The sequence below is a fragment of the Drosophila eugracilis genome, unplaced genomic scaffold (assembly GCF_018153835.1).
Source record: "Drosophila eugracilis isolate 14026-0451.02 unplaced genomic scaffold, ASM1815383v1 contig_2167, whole genome shotgun sequence".
In the NCBI taxonomy this organism is placed as follows: Eukaryota; Metazoa; Arthropoda; class Insecta; order Diptera; family Drosophilidae; genus Drosophila; species Drosophila eugracilis.
In genome coordinates, this window is record NW_024573052.1 from 2,572,475 (window position 1) to 2,590,040 (window position 17,566).

At 38.0% G+C, this 17,566-nt stretch overlaps 1 protein-coding gene and 1 long non-coding RNA gene across 3 annotated transcripts in view; one reads left to right on the forward strand and one right to left on the reverse strand.

The window, feature by feature from the left end:
• LOC108103301 overlaps nucleotides 1-3,002 on the forward strand; it is a 30,312-nt gene extending 27,310 nt beyond the window's left edge. For both annotated transcript variants that reach the window (XR_001772215.2, XR_001772214.2), the window contains one exon: nucleotides 2,807-3,002. This is a non-coding gene — a long non-coding RNA (uncharacterized LOC108103301). The remainder of the gene's footprint in view (nucleotides 1-2,806) is intronic.
• An 814-nt stretch (nucleotides 3,003-3,816) lies between these two features.
• Nucleotides 3,817-17,566, reverse strand: part of LOC108105534 (40S ribosomal protein S12, mitochondrial) — a 36,566-nt gene continuing 22,816 nt past the window's right edge. The window contains exon 4 of the mRNA XM_041818475.1: nucleotides 3,817-4,021. The gene's annotated coding sequence lies outside the window, so the exon portion shown is untranslated. The remainder of the gene's footprint in view (nucleotides 4,022-17,566) is intronic.

Sequence of the window (17,566 nt, forward strand, 5' to 3'; positions counted from 1 at the left end):
AAAAGAACGACTGTTTTGTGCTGCTAACGACCAACACTTACCACCCCTGTCCATCGTTTTTCGATTTTGGGAATATAAATTTTAGCCCAAATTTTGCATTTTCGATAAGGGGTACCATCATCAAAATTTTCAAAAATGCCCAAAAATTAAGTTTTCCAGATTTGAATGCATATTAATTGGGAATCATAGCAATCAAATTACGAGCCCTACGAGGTATTACATTCCCCATTTAGACCATTTTTGGCTGTGCTATAGCAAAAAAATTGATTTTTTTGTGGGCAAAATCATGAATACGCCTTTTGACAGTATAGATTTCGGATTTGTTGCCGTTTCTTAGCTCTCACTTTGTCAACACAAGGCGCACGGCTAAAACGGTGACTGTTTTATGCAGCTAACAACCAAAACTGTAAACCCCTATACCTACTTCTAGCAGTATTGTTCTGATTTCGTTGGGGCGAGTGATGATTTAATGGCTAAAATGTCAAAAACCCCATTCTTGAAAGAAATTTGCAATATTATTTGGGGTTTTTTTACTATATCTCGGTCAAAACAACACGCACAGCCAAAAGAACGACTGTTTTGTGCTGCTAACGACCAACATTTACCATCCCTATCACTCGTTTTTCGATTTTGGGAAAATCAATTTTGGCCCAAATTTTGCATTTTCGATAAGGGGTACCATCATCAAAATTTTCAAAAATGGGCCAAAATTGAAGTTTTCCAGATTTGAATGCAAATCAATTGGGGATCATAGCCATCAAATTACGAGTCCTTCGAGGTATTACATTCCCCATTTGGACCATTTTTGGCTGTGCTATAGCAAAAAAACTGATTTTTTTGTGGGCAAAATCATGAATACGCCTTTTGACAGTATAGATTTCGGATTTGTTGCCGTTTCTTAGCTCTCACTTTGTCAACACAAGGCGCACGGCTAAAACGGTGACTGTTTTATGCAGCTAACAACCAAAACTGTAAACCCCTATACCTACTTTTACCAGAATTGTTCGGATTTTGTTGGAGCGAGTGCTGATTTAATGGCTAAAATGTCAAAAACCCTGTTCTTGATAGAAATTTGCAATATTATTTTGGGGTTTTTACTCTATCTCGGTCAAAACAAGACGCACAGGCAAAAGAACGACTGTTTTGTGCTGCTAACGACCAACATTTACCATCCCTATCACTCGTTTTTCGATTTTGGGAAAATCAATTTTGGCCCAAATTTTGCATTTTCGATAAGGGGTACCATCATTAAAATTTTCAAAAATGGGCCAAAATTGAAGTTTTCCAGATTTGAATGCAAATCAATTGGGGATCATAGCCATCAAATTACGAGTCCTTCGAGGTATTACATTCCCCATTTGGACCATTTTTGGCTGTGCTATAGCAAAAAAACTGATTTTTTTGTGGGCAAAATCATGAATACGCCTTTTGACAGTATAGATTTCGGATTTGTTGCCGTTTCTTAGCTCTCACTTTGTCAACACAAGGCGCACGGCTAAAACGGTGACTGTTTTATGCAGCTAACAACCAATACTATAAACCCCTATACCTACTTCTAGCAGTATTGTTCTGATTTCGTTGGGGCGAGTGATGATTTAATGGCTAAAATGTCAAAAACCCCATTCTTGAAAGAAATTTGCAATATTATTTTGGGGTTTTTTACTCTATCTCGGTCAAAACAAGACGCACAGCCAAAAGAACGACTGTTTTGTGCTGCTTACGACCAACACTTACCACCCCTATCACTCGTTTTTCGATTTTGGGAAAATCAATTTTGGCCCAAATTTCGCATTTTCGATAAGGGGTACCATCATCAAAATTTTCAAAAATGGGCCAAAATTGAAGTTTTCCAGATTTGAATGCAAATCAATTGGGGATCATAGCCATCAAATTACGAGTCCTTCGAGGTATTACATTCCCCATTTGGACCACTTTTGGCTGTGCTATAGCAAAAAAACTGATTTAGTGTGGCAAAAATCTTGAATACGCCTTTTGAAAGTATAGATTTCGGATTGGTTGCCGTTTCTTAGCTCTCACTTTGTCAACACAAGGCGCACGGCTAATACGGTTACTGTTTTATGCAGCTAACAACCAATACTATAAACCCCTATACCTACTTCTAGCAGTATTGTTCTGATTTCGTTGGGGCGAGTGATGATTTAATGGCTAAAAGGCTAAAAAAACCTTTTTTATACAGAAGAGATCCCAGTTTGTTGCCGTTTCTTAGCTCTCACTTTGTCAACACAAGGCGCACGGCTAAAACGGTGACTGTTTTATGCAGCTAACAACCAAAACTGTAAACCCCTATACCTACTTTTACCAGTATTGTTCTGATTTCGTTGGGGCGAGTGATGATTTAATGGCTAAAAGGCTGAAAAAACCTTTTTTATACAGAAGAGATCCCGGTTTGTTGCCATTTCTTAGCTCTCACTTTGTCAAAACAAGGCGCACGGCTAAAACAGTGAATTTTCTATGCAGCCAACAACCAAAACTGTAAACCCCTATACCTACTTTTACCAGAATTGTTCGGATTTAGTTGGAGCGAGTGCTGATTTAATGGCTAAAATGTCAAAAACCCTGTTCTTGATAGAAATTTGCAATATTATTTTGGGGTTTTTTACTCTATCTCGGTCAAAGCAAGACTCACAGCCAAAAGAATGACTGTTTTGTGCTGCTAACGACCAACACTTACCACCCCTATCAGTAGCAGAAAATCAGGAAATCAGCTTTAGAAAAACAGTTGAAAACTTCTAACATTCGTGTTGTTTTAAAACTAACAAACCATACCTGTTTTGTTTATTTGCAGGCGAAGAGGTCAATGCGGGCTATGATAATTAATTAGCCTTCCGAGGTGGAGGACTGCTATGAATCCAATTGAGAATGGAAGCAATGGAGCAATGGAATGGCATTTGTCTAGCGACACTGGAATACGCATTCGTGGCGAAAATTTATTTTATGTATGATAAAATGAACAATTAAATAAAATTAAAAGAAAAATCGAATATATATGCAATGTTTTATTGAAGAAATTGGGGATTGTAGAATAGTTTTACGCATTTCATTAATATTAACGAAAAAGGTTTGCATACTTTTAGGCATTTCACTAATACAAGAGAAAAATATTAGCATACTTTTAGGCATTCCGCTAAAACAAGAGAAAAAATTATAGCATACTTTTAGGCATTCCAAAACGTGTCGGCAAAACTTCACAAATGAGACGTTTAAAAATTCGTCAAAACTTTTGGCCAGTTATCAAAATTCGTCAAAAATTTCTATTACTAATTTCGTCAAAAGTTTTGACCAATGTGCAATGAAAATATGATGCATGATTTCGGCAAAAAATTTGACCAATTGCAAATTCTGCCGGAATTGGGCAAACTTACCTAATAATATTTTCGTCAAAACTTTTGTCCACTTTTACATTTTGACGAAAATTCGTCAAAAAATCATTTAACTAGTTTTCGTCAAAACTTTTGACGAAATTAGTAATAGAATTTTTTGACGAATTTTGATAACTGGCCAAAAGTTTTGACGAATTTTTAAACAACTCATTTGTGAAGTTTTGCCGACACTTTTTGGAATGCCTAAAAGTATGTATAATTTTTTCTCTTGTTTTAGCGGAATGCCTAAAAGTATGCTAATATTTTTCTCTTGTATTAGTGAAATGCCTAAAAGTATGCAAACCTTTTTCGTTAATATTAATGAAATGCGTAAAACTATTCTACAATCCCCAATTTCTTCAATAAAACATTGCATATATATTCGATTTTTCTTTTAATTTTATTTAATTTCTTTTAATCTTAATACAATAAAAAGTCCGGATTATATTATTTTAATATTATTGAAGTTTTCACATTTTAGTATACATTATTTTACAAACATAAATCTATCGATCTGCGTAACAAAGGTCCTTCCTTGATGAGAAAGCGGGGTCCTTTTAGCTGATTCCATTGGTTATAACGGTTCGCATAAGAGCTCCGCTCAAAGTCCTAGACATCACCATCCACATCGACTTGGTCGCCTAAAAAACATTTTAAATTGAATTAGTTACAAAATTGTCAAGTTTGGCCAATTATTCGTGAAAATGCTAATCTAATAAAAAGTTTTATTCAAAAGCTGCACAAAACAGTTGTAAACGGCAACAAATCCGAAATCTATACTGTACGTATTCAAGATTTTGGTCACAAAAAATCAGTTTTTTTGCTATAGCACAGCCAAAAATGGTCCAAATGGGGAATGCAATACCTCGTAGGACTCGTAATTTGATTGCTATGATTCCCAATTGATTTGCATTAAAATCTGCAAAACTTAATTTTTGGGCATTTTTGAAAATTTTGATGATGGTACCCCTTATCGAAAATGCGAAATTTGGGCCAAAATTGATTTTCCCAAAATCGAAAAACGAGTGATAGGGGTGGTAAGTGTTGGTCGTTAGCAGCACAAAACAGTCGTTCTTTTGGCTGTGCGTCTTGTTTTGACCGAGATAGAGCAAAAAACCCCAAATAATATTGCAAATTTCTTTCAAGAATGGGGTTTTTGACATTTTAGCCATTAAATCATCACTCGCCCCAACGAAATCAGAACAATACTGCTAGAGGTAAGTATAGGGGTTTACAGTATTGGTTGTTAGCTGCAGGAAACAGTCACCGTTTTAGCCGTGCGCCTTGTGTTGACAAAGTGAGAGCTAAGAAACGGCAACAAATCCGAAATCTATACTGTCAAAAGGCGTATTCATGATTTTGGCCACAAAAAAATCAGTTTTTTTGCTATAGCACAGCCAAAAATGGTCCAAATGGGGAATGTAATACCTCGTAGGGCTCGTAATTTGATTGATATGATTCCCAATTGATTTGCATTAAAATCTGGAAAACTTAATTTTTGGGCATTTTTGAAAATTTTGATGATGGTACCCCTTATCGAAAATGCAAAATTTGGGCCAAAATTGATTTTCCCAAAATCGAAAAACGAGTGATAGGGGTGGTAAGTGTTGGTCGTTAGCAGCACAAAACAGTCGTTCTTTTGGCTGTGCGTCTTGTTTTGACCGAGATAGAGCAAAAAACCCCAAATAATATTGCAAATTTCTTTCAAGAATGGGGTTTTTGACATTTTAGCCATTAAATCATCACTCACCCCAACGAAATCAGAACAATACTGCTAGAAGTAGGTATGGGGGTTTATAGTATTGGTTGTTAGCTGCATAAAACAGTCACCGTTTTAGCCGTGCGCCTTGTGTTGACAAAGTGAGAGCTAAGAAACGGCAACCAATCCGAAATCTATACTGTCAAAGGGCGTATTCAAGATTTTGGCCACAAAAAATCAGTTTTTTTGCTATAGCACAGCCAAAAATGGTCCAAATGGGGAATGTAACACCTCGTAGGACTCATAATTTGATTGCTGTGATTCCCAATTGATTTGCATTAAAATCTGGAAAACTTAATTTTTGGGCATTTTTGAAAATTTTGACGATGGTACCCCTTATCGAAAATGCAAAATTTGGGCCAAAATTGATTTTCCCAAAATCGAAAAACGAGTGATAGGGGTGGTAAGTGTTGGTCGTTAGCAGCACAAAACAGTCGTTCTTTTGGCTGTGCGTCTTGTTTTGACCGAGATAGAGCAAAAAACCCCAAATAATATTGCAAATTTCTTTCAAGAATGGGGTTTTTGACATTTTAGCCATTAAATCATCACTCACCCCAACGAAATCAGAACAATACTGCTAGAAGTAGGTATAGGGGTTTATAGTATTGGTTGTTAGCTGCATAAAACAGTCACCGTTTTAGCCGTGCGCCTTGTGTTGACAAAGTGAGAGCTAAGAAACGGCAACCAATCCGAAATCTATACTGTCAAAGGGCGTATTCAAGATTTTGGCCACAAAAAATCAGTTTTTTTGCTATAGCACAGCCAAAAATGGTCCAAATGGGGAATGTAACACCTCGTAGGACTCATAATTTGATTGCTGTGATTCCCAATTGATTTGCATTAAAATCTGGAAAACTTAATTTTTGGGCATTTTTGAAAATTTTGACGATGGTACCCCTTATCGAAAATGCAAAATTTGGGCCAAAATTGATTTTCCCAAAATCGAAAAACGAGTGATAGGGGTGGTAAGTGTTGGTCGTTAGCAGCACAAAACAGTCGTTCTTTTGGCTGTGCGTCCTGTTTTGACCGAGATAAAGTAAAAAACCCCAAATAATATTGCAAATTTCTTTCAAGAATGGGGTTTTTGACATTTTAGCCATTAAATCATCACTCGCCCCAACGAAATCAGAACAATACTGGTAAAAGTAGGTATAGGGGTTTACAGTTTTGGTTGTTGGCTGCATAAAACAGTCACTGTTTTAGCCGTGCGACTTGTTTTGACAAAGTGAGAGCTAAGAAACGGCAACAAACCGGGATCCCTTCTGTATAAAAAAGGTTTTTTCAGCCTTTTAGCCATTAAATCATCACTCGCCCCAACGAAATCAGAACAATACTGCTGGAAGTAGGTATAGGGGTTTATAGTATTGGTTGTTAGCTGCATAAAACAGTCACCGTTTTAGCCGTGCGCCTTGTGTTGACAAAGTGAGAGCTAAGAAACGGCAACCAATCCGAAATCTATACTGTCAAAAGGCGTATTCAAGATTTTGGCCACAAAAAATCAGTTTTTTGGCTATAACACAGCCAAAAATGGTCCAAATGGGGAATGTAATACCCGTAGGACTCGTAATTTGATTGCTATGATTCCCAAATGATTTGCATTCAAATCTGGAAAACTTCATTTTTGGGCATTTTTTAAAATTTTGATGATGGTACCCCTTATCGAAAATGCGAAATTTGGGCCAAAATTGATTTTCCCAAAATCGAAAAACGAGTGATAGGGATGGTAAGTATTGGTCGTTAGCAGCACAAAACAGTCGTTCTTTTGGCGTGCGTCTTGTTTTGACCGAGATAGAGTAAAAACCCCAAAATAATATTGCAAATTTCTGCCACGAATAGGGTTTTTGACATTTTAGCCATTAAATCAGCACTCGCTCCAACAAAATCCGAACAATTCTGGTAAAAGCAGGTATAGGGGTTTACAGTTTTGGTTGTTGGCTGCATAGAACAGTCACTGTTTTAGCCGTGCGTCTTGTTTTGACAAAGTGAGAGCTAAGAAACGGCAACAAACCGGGATCTCTTCTGTATAAAAAAGGTTTTTTCAGCCTTTTAGCCATTAAATCATCACTCGCCCCAACGAAATCAGAACAATACTGCTAGAAGTAGGTATAGGCGTTTACAGTTTTGGTTGTTAGCTGCATAAAACAGTCACCGTTTTAGACGTACGCCTTGTGTTGACAAAGTGAGAGCTAAGAAACGGCAACAAATCCGAAATCTATACTGTCAAAAGGCGTATTCAAGATTTTGGCCACAAAAAATCAGTTTTTTTGCTATAGCACAGCCAAAAATGGTCCAAATGGGGAATGTAACACCTCGTAGGACTCATAATTTGATTGCTGTGATTCCCAATTGATTTGCATTAAAATCTGGAAAACTTAATTTTTGGGCATTTTTGAAAATTTTGACGATGGTACCCCTTATCGAAAATGCAAAATTTGGGCCAAAATTGATTTTCCCAAAATCGAAAAACGAGTGATAGGGGTGGTAAGTGTTGGTCGTTAGCATCACAAAACAGTCGTTCTTTTGGCTGTGCGTCCTGTTTTGACCGAGATAAAGTAAAAAACCCCAAATAATATTGCAAATTTCTTTCAAGAATGGGGTTTTTGACATTTTAGCCATTAAATCATCACTCGCCCCAACGAAATCAGAACAATACTGGTAAAAGTAGGTATAGGGGCTTACAGTTTTGGTTGTTGGCTGCATAGAACAGTCACTGTTTTAGCCGTGCGACTTGTTTTGACAAAGTGAGAGCTAAGAAACGGCAACAAACCGGGATCTCTTCTGTATAAAAAAGGTTTCTTCAGCCTTTTAGCCATTAAATCATCACTCGCCCCAACGAAATCAGAACAATACTGCTGGAAGTAGGTATAGGGGTTTACAGTATTGGTTGTTAGCTGCATAAAACAGTCACCGTTTTAGCCGTGCGCCTTGTGTTGACAAAGTGAGAGCTAAGAAACGGCAACAAATCCGAAATCCATACTGTCAAAAGGCGTATTCATGATTTTGGCCACAAAAAAATCAGTTTTTTTGCTATAGCACAGCCAAAAATGGTCCAAATGGGGAATGTAATACCTCGTAGGACTCGTAATTTGATTGCTATGATTCCCAAATGATTTGCATTCAAATCTGGAAAACTTAATTTTTGGGCATTTTTTAAAATTTTGATGATGGTACCCCTTATCGAAAATGCGAAATTTGGGCCAAAATTGATTTTCCCAAAATCGAAAAACGAGTGATAGGGATGGTAAGTATTGGTCGTTAGCAGCACAAAACAGTCGTTCTTTTCGCTGTGCGTCTTGTTTTGACCGAGATAGAGTAAAAAACCCCAAAATAATATTGCAAATTTCTTTCACGAATAGGGTTTTTGACATTTTAGCCATTAAATCATCACTAGCCCCAACGAAATCAGAACAATACTGGTAAAAGAAGGTATAGGGGTTTACAGTTTTGGTTGTTGGCTGCATAGAACAGTCACTGTTTTAGCCGTGCGTCTTGTTTTGACAAAGTGAGAGCTAAGAAACGGCAACAAACCGGGATCTCTTCTGTATAAAAAAGGTTTTTTCAGCCTTTTAGCCATTAAATCATCACTCGCCCCAACGAAATCAGAACAATACTGCTAGAAGTAGGTATAGGGGTTTACAGTTTTGGTTGTTAGCTGCATAAAACAGTCACTGTTTTAGCCGTGCGCCTTGTGTTGACAAAGTGAGAGCTAAGAAACGGCAACAAACCGGGATCTCTTCTGTATAAAAAAGGTTTTTTCAGCCTTTTAGCCATTAAATCATCACTCGCCCCAACGAAATCAGAACAATACTGCTAGAAGTAGGTATAGGCGTTTACAGTTTTGGTTGTTAGCTGCATAAAACAGTCACCGTTTTAGACGTACGCCTTGTGTTGACAAAGTGAGAGCTAAGAAACGGCAACAAATCCGAAATCCATACTGTCAAAAGGCGTATTCAAGATTTTGGCCACAAAAAAATCAGTTTTTTTGCTATAGCACAGCCAAAAGTGGTCCAAATGGGGAATGTAATACCTCGAAGGACTCGTAATATGATGGCTATGATTCCCAATTGATTTGCATTCAAATCTGGGAAACTTCATTTTTGGGCATTTTTTAAAATTTTGATGATGGTACCCCTTATCGAAAATGCGAAATTTGGGCCAAAATTGATTTTCCCAAAATCGAAAAACGAGTGATAGGGATGGTAAGTATTGGTCGTTAGCAGCACAAAACAGTCGTTCTTTTGGCTGTGCGTCTTGTTTTGACCGAGATAGAGTAAAAAACCCCAAAATAATATTGCAAATTTCTGTCACGAATAGGGTTTTTGACATTTTAGCCATTAAATCATCACTCGCCCCAACGAAATCAGAACAATACTGGTAAAAGTAGGTATAGGGGTTTACAGTTTTGGTTGTTGGCTGCATAGAACAGTCACTGTTTTAGCCGTGCGCCTTGTGTTGACAAAGTGAGAGCTAAGAAACGGCAACAAACCGGGATCTCTTCTGTATAAAAAAGGTTTTTTCAGCCTTTTAGCCATTAAATCATCACTCGCCCCAACGAAATCAGAACAATACTGCTAGAAGTAGGTATAGGCGTTTACAGTTTTGGTTGTTAGCTGCATAAAACAGTCACCGTTTTAGCCGTGCGCCTTGTGTTGACAAAGTGAGAGCTAAGAAACGGCAACAAATCCGAAATCCATACTGTCAAAAGGCGTATTCATGATTTTGCCCACAAAAAAATCAGTTTTTTTGCTATAGCACAGCCAAAAATGGTCCAAATAGGGAATGTAATACCTCGTAGGACTCGTAATTTGATTGCTATGATTCCCAATTGATTTGCATTCAAATCTGGAAAACTTCATTTTTGGGCATTTTTTAAAATTTTGATGATGGTACCCCTTATCGAAAATGCAAAATTTGGGCCAAAATTGATTTTCCCAAAATCAAAAAACGAGTGATAGGGATGGTAAATGTTGGACGTTAGCAGCACAAAACAGTCGTTGTTTTGGCTGTGCGTCTTGTTTTGACCGAGATAGAGTAAAAAACCCCAAAATAATATTGCAAATTTCTATCAAGAACAGGGTTTTTGACATTTTAGCCATTAAATCAGCACTCGCCCCAACGAAATCAGAACAATACTGGTAAAAGTAGGTATAGGGGTTTACAGTATTGGTTGTTAGCTGCATAAAACAGTCACCGTTTTAGCCGTGCGCCTTGTGTTGACAAAGTGAGAGCTAAGAAACGGCAACAAATCCGAAATCCATACTGTCAAAAGGCGTATTCATGATTTTGCCCTCAAAAAATCAGTTTTTTTGCTATAGCACAGCCAAAAATGGTCCAAATGGGGAATGTAATACCTCGTAGGACTCGTAACTTGGTTGCTATGATTCCCAATTGATTTGCATTCAAATCTGGAAAACTTCATTTTTGGGCATTTTTTAAAATTTTGATGATGGTACCCCTTATCGAAAATGCAAAATTTGGGCCAAAATTGATTTTCCCAAAATCAAAAAACGAGTGATAGGGATGGTAAATGTTGGTCGTTAGCAGCACAAAACAGTCGTTCTTTTGGCTGTGCGTCTTGTTTTGACCGAGATAGAGTAAAAAACCCCAAAATAATATTGCAAATTTCTATCAAGAACAGGGTTTTTGACATTTTAGCCATTAAATCAGCACTCGCTCCAACAAAATCCGAACAATTCTGGTAAAAGTAGGTATAGGGGTTTACAAATTTGGTTGTTAGCTGCAAAGAACAGTCACTGTTTTAGCCGTGCGCCGTGTTTTGACAAAGTAAGAGCTAAGAAACGGCAACAAACCGGGATCTCTTCTGTATAAAAAAGGTTTTTTCAGCCTTTTAGCCGTTAAATCATCACTCGCCCCAACGAAATCAGAACAATACTGGTAAAAGTAGGTATAGGGGATTACAGCTTTCGTTGTTAGCTGCAAAGAACAGTCACTGTTTTAGCCGTGCGCCGTGTTTTGACAAAGTAAGAGCTAAGAAACGGCAACAAACCGGGATCTCTTCTGTATAAAAAAGGTTTTTTCAGCCTTTTAGCCGTTTAATCATCACTCGCCCCAACGAAATCAGAACAATACTGGTAAAAGTAGGTATAGGGGTTTACAGTTTTGGTTGTTAGCTGCATAAAACAGTCACTGTTTTAGCCGTGCGCCTTGTGTTGACAAAGTGAGAGCTAAGAAACGGCAACCAATCCGAAATCCATACTGTCAAAAGGCGTATTCATGATTTTGGCCACAAAAAAATCCGTTTTTTTGCTATAGCACAGCCAAAAGTGGTCCAAATGGGGAATGTAATACCTCGAAGGACTCGTAATTTGATGGCTATGATTCCCAATTGATTTGCATTCAAATCTGGGAAACTTCAATTTTGGCCCATTTTTGAAAATTTTGATGATGGTACCCCTTATCGAAAATGCGAAATTTGGGCCAAAATTGATTTTCCCAAAATTGAAAAACGAGTGATAGGGGTGGTAAATGTTGGATGTTAGCAGCACAAAACAGTCGTTCTTTTGGCTGTGCGTCTTGTTTTGACCGAGATAGAGTAAAAAACCCCAAAATAATATTGCAAATTTCTGTCACGAATAGGGTTTTTGACATTTTAGCCATTAAATCATCACTCGCCCCAACGAAATCAGAACAATTCTGGTAAAAGCAGGTATAGGGGTTTACAGTTTTGGTTGTTGGCTGCATAGAACAGTCACTGTTTTAGCCGTGCGTCTTGTTTTGACAAAGTGAGAGCTAAGAAACGGCAACAAACCGGGATCTCTTCTGTATAAAAAAGGTTTTTTCAGCCTTTTAGCCATTAAATCATCACTCGCCCCAACGAAATCAGAACAATACTGCTAGAAGTAGGTATAGGCGTTTACAGTTTTGGTTGTTAGCTGCATAAAACAGTCACCGTTTTAGCCGTGCGCCTTGTGTTGACAAAGTGAGAGCTAAGAAACGGCAACAAATCCGAAATCCATACTGTCAAAAGGCGTATTCATGATTTTGCCCACAAAAAAATCAGTTTTTTTGCTATAGCACAGCCAAAAATGGTCCAAATAGGGAATGTAATACCTCGTAGGACTCGTAATTTGATTGCTATGATTCCCAATTGATTTGCATTCAAATCTGAAACACTTCATTTTTGGGCATTTTTTAAAATTTTGATGATGGTACCCCTTATCGAAAATTCAAAATTTGGGCCAAAATTGATTTTCCCAAAATCAAAAAACGAGTGATAGGGATGGTAAATGTTGGACGTTAGCAGCACAAATCAGTCGTTCTTTTGGCTGTGCGTCTTGTTTTGACCGAGATAGAGTAAAAAACCCCAAAATAATATTGCAAATTTCTATCAAGAACAGGGTTTTTGACATTTTAGCCATTAAATCATCACTCGCTCCAACGAAATCAGAACAATACTGGTAAAAGTAGGTATAGGGGTTTACAGCTTTGGTTGTTAGCTGCAAAGAACAGTCACTGTTTTAGCCGTGCGCCTTGTTTTGACAAAGTGAGAGCTAAGAAACGGCAACAAACCGGGATCTCTTCTGTATAAAAAAGGTTTTTTCAGCCTTTTAGCCATTAAATCATCTCTCGCCCCAACGAAATCAGAACAATACTGGTAAAAGTAGGTATAGGCGTTTACAGTATTGGTTGTTAGCTGCATAAAACAGTCACTGTTTTAGCCGTGCGCCTTGTGTTGACAAAGTGAGAGCTAAGAAACGGCAACAAATCCGAAATCCATACTGTCAAAAGGCGTATTCATCGACCCAAAATAATATTGCAAATTTCTGTCACGAATAGGGTTTTTGACATTTTAGCCATTAAATCATCACTCGCCCCAACGAAATCAGAACAATACTGGTAAAAGAAGGTATAGGGGTTTACAGTTTTGGTTGTTGGCTGCATAGAACAGTCACTGTTTTAGCCGTGCGTCTTGTTTTGACAAAGTGAGAGCTAAGAAACGGCAACAAACCGGGATCTCTTCTGTATAAAAAAGGTTTTTTCAGCCTTTTAGCCATTAAATCATCACTCGCCCCAACGAAATCAGAACAATACTGCTAGAAGTAGGTATAGGCGTTTACAGTTTTGGTTGTTAGCTGCATAAAACAGTCACCGTTTTAGCCGTGCGCCTTGTGTTGACAAAGTGAGAGCTAAGAAACGGCAACAAATCCGAAATCTATACTGTCAAAAGGCGTATTCATGATTTTGCCCACAAAAAAATCAGTTTTTTTGCTATAGCACAGCCAAAAATGGTCCAAATAGGGAATGTAATACCTCGTAGGACTCGTAATTTGATTGCTATGATTCCCAATTGATTTCCATTCAAATCTGAAAAACTTCATTTTTGGACATTTTTTAAAATTTTGATGATGGTACCCCTTATCGAAAATTCAAAATTTGGGCCAAAATTGATTTTCCCAAAATCAAAAAACGAGTGATAGGGATGGTAAATGTTGGACGTTAGCAGCACAAATCAGTCGTTCTTTTGGCTGTGCGTCTTGTTTTTACCGAGATAGAGTAAAAAACCCCAAAATAATATTGCAAATTTCTATCAAGAACAGGGTTTTTGACATTTTAGCCATTAAATCATCACTCGCTCCAACGAAATCAGAACAATACTGGTAAAAGTAGGTATAGGGGTTTACAGCTTTGGTTGTTAGCTGCAAAGAACAGTCACTGTTTTAGCCGTGCGCCTTGTTTTGACAAAGTGAGAGCTAAGAAACGGCAACAAACCGGGATCTCTTCTGTATAAAAAAGGTTTTTTCAGCCTTTTAGCCATTAAATCATCTCTCGCCCCAACGAAATCAGAACAATACTGGTAAAAGTAGGTATAGGCGTTTACAGTATTGGTTGTTAGCTGCATAAAACAGTCACCGTTTTAGCCGTGCGCCTTGTGTTGACAAAGTGAGAGCTAAGAAACGGCAACAAATCCGAAATCCATACTGTCAAAAGGCGTATTCATGATTTTGCCCACAAAAAAATCAGTTTTTTTGCTATAGCACAGCCAAAAATTGTCCAAATGGGGAATGTAATACCTCGTAGGACTCGTAATTTGATTGCTATGATTCCCAATTGATTTGCATTCAAATCTGGAAAACTTCATTTTTGGGCATTTTTTAAAATTTTGATGATGGTACCCCTTATCGAAAATGCAAAATTTGGGCCAAAATTGATTTTCCCAAAATCGAAAAACGAGTGATAGGGATGGTAAATGTTGGTCGTTAGCAGCACAAAACAGTCGTTCTTTTGGCTGTGCGTCTTGTTTTGACCGAGATAGAGTAAAAAACCCCAAAATAATATTGCAAATTTCTATCAAGAATGGGGTTTTTGACATTTTAGCCATTAAATCAGCACTCGCTCCAACAAAATCCGAACAATTCTGGTAAAAGTAGGTATAGGGGTTTACAAATTTGGTTGTTAGCTGCAAAGAACAGTCACTGTTTTAGCCGTGCGCCTTGTGTTGACAAAGTGAGAGCTAAGAAACGGCAACAAACCGGGATTTCTTCGGTATAAAAAAGGTTTTTTCAGCCTTTTAGCCATTAAATCATCACTCGCCCCAACGAAATCAGAACAATACTGGTAAAAGTAGGTATAGGGGTTTACAGTATTGGTTGTTAGCTGCAAAGAACAGTCACTGTTTTAGCCGTGCGCCGTGTTTTGACAAAGTAAGAGCTAAGAAACGGCAACAAACCGGGATCTCTTCTGTATAAAAAAGGTTTTTTCAGCCTTTTAGCCGTTAAATCATCACTCGCCCCAACGAAATCAGAACAATACTGGTAAAAGTAGGTATAGGGGATTACAGCTTTCGTTATTAGCTGCAAAGAACAGTCACTGTTTTAGCCGTGCGCCTTGTTTTGACAAAGTGAGAGCTAAGAAACGGCAACAAACCGGGATTTCTTCTGTATAAAAAAGGTTTTTTCAGCCTTTTAGCCATTAAATCATCACTCGCCCCAACGAAATCAGAACAATACTGGTAAAAGTAGGTATAGGGGTTTACAGTATTGGTTGTTAGCTGCATAAAACAGTCACCGTTTTAGCCGTGCGCCTTGTGTTGACAAAGTGAGAGCTAAGAAACGGCAACAAATCCGAAATCCATACTGTCAAAAGGCGTATTCATGATTTTGCCCTCAAAAAAATCAGTTTTTTTGCTATAGCACAGCCAAAAATTGTCCAAATGGGGAATGTAATACCTCGTAGGACTCGTAACTTGGTTGCTATGATTCCCAATTGATTTGCATTCAAATCTGGAAAACTTCATTTTTGGGCATTTTTTAAAATTTTGATGATGGTACCCCTTATCGAAAATGCAAAATTTGGGCCAAAATTGATTTTCCCAAAATCGAAAAACGAGTGATAGGGATGGTAAATGTTGGTCGTTAGCAGCACAAAACAGTCGTTCTTTTGCCTGTGCGTCTTGTTTTGACCGAGATAGAGTAAAAACCCCAAAATAATATTGCAAATTTCTATCAAGAACAGGGTTTTTGACATTTTAGCCATTAAATCAGCACTCGCTCCAACAAAATCCGAACAATTCTGGTAAAAGTAGGTATAGGGGTTTACAAATTTGGTTGTTAGCTGCAAAGAACAGTCACTGTTTTAGCCGTGCGCCGTGTTTTGACAAAGTAAGAGCTAAGAAACGGCAACAAACCGGGATCTCTTCTGTATAAAAAAGGTTTTTTCAGCCTTTTAGCCGTTAAATCATCACTCGCCCCAACGAAATCAGAACAATACTGGTAAAAGTAGGTATAGGGGATTACAGCTTTCGTTGTTAGCTGCAAAGAACAGTCACTGTTTTAGCCGTGCGCCTTGTTTTGACAAAGTGAGAGCTAAGAAACGGCAACAAACCGGGATCTCTTCTGTATAAAAAAGGTTTTTTCAGCCTTTTAGCCGTTAAATCATCACTCGCCCCAACGAAATCAGAACAATACTGGTAAAAGTAGGTATAGGGGTTTACAGTTTTGGTTGTTAGCTGCATAAAACAGTCACTGTTTTAGCCGTGCGCCTTGTGTTGACAAAGTGAGAGCTAAGAAACGGCAACAAATCCGAAATCCATACTGTCAAAAGGCGTATTCATGATTTTGCTTTCAAAAAAATCAGTTTTTTTGCTATAGCACAGCCAAAAATTGTCCAAATGGGGAATGTAATACCTCGTAGGACTCGTAACTTGGTTGCTATGATTCCCAATTGATTTGCATTCAAATCTGGAAAACTTCATTTTTGAGCATTTTTTAAAATTTTGATGATGGTACCCCTTATCGAAAATGCAAAATTTGGGCCAAAATTGATTTTCCCAAAATCGAAAAACGAGTGATAGGGATGGTAAATGTTGGTCGTTAGCAGCACAAAACAGTCGTTCTTTTGGCTGTGCGTCTTGTTTTGACCGAGATAGAGTAAAAAACCCCAAAATAATATTGCAAATTTCTATCAAGAACAGGGTTTTTGACATTTTAGCCATTAAATCAGCACTCGCTCCAACAAAATCCGAACAATTCTGGTAAAAGTAGGTATAGGGGTTTACAAATTTGGTTGTTAGCTGCAAAGAACAGTCACTGTTTTAGCCGTGCGCCGTGTTTTGACAAAGTAAGAGCTAAGAAACGGCAACAAACCGGGATCTCTTCTGTATAAAAAGGTTTTTTCAGCCTTTTAGCCGTTAAATCATCACTCGCCCTAACGAAATCAGAACAATACTGGTAAAAGTAGGTATAGGGGATTACAGCTTTCGTTGTTAGCTGCAAAGAACAGTCACTGTTTTAGCCGTGCGCCGTGTTTTGACAAAGTAAGAGCTAAGAAACGGCAACAAACCGGGATCTCTTCTGTATAAAAAAGGTTTTTTCAGCCTTTTAGCCGTTAAATCATCACTCGCCCCAACGAAATCAGAACAATACTGGTAAAAGTAGATATAGGGGATTACAGCTTTCGTTGTTAGCTGCAAAGAACAGTCACTGTTTTAGCCGTGCGCCTTGTTTTGACAAAGTGAGAGCTAAGAAACGGCAACAAACCGGGATCTCTTCTGTATAAAAAAGGTTTTTTCAGCCTTTTAGCCGTTAAATCATCACTCGCCCCAACGAAATCAGAACAATACTGGTAAAAGTAGGTATAGGGGTTTACAAATTTGGTTGTTAGCTGCAAAGAACAGTCACTGTTTTAGCCGTGCGCCGTGTTTTGACAAAGTAAGAGCTAAGAAACGGCAACAAACCGGGATCTCTTCTGTATAAAAAAGGTTTTTTCAGCCTTTTAGCCGTTAAATCATCACTCGCCCCAACGAAATCAGAACAATACTGGTAAAAGTAGGTATAGGGGATTACAGCTTTCGTTGTTAGCTGCAAAGAACAGTCACTGTTTTAGCCGTGCGCCTTGTTTTGACAAAGTGAGAGCTAAGAAACCGCAACAAACCGGGATCTCTTCTGTATAAAAAAGGTTTTTTCAGCCT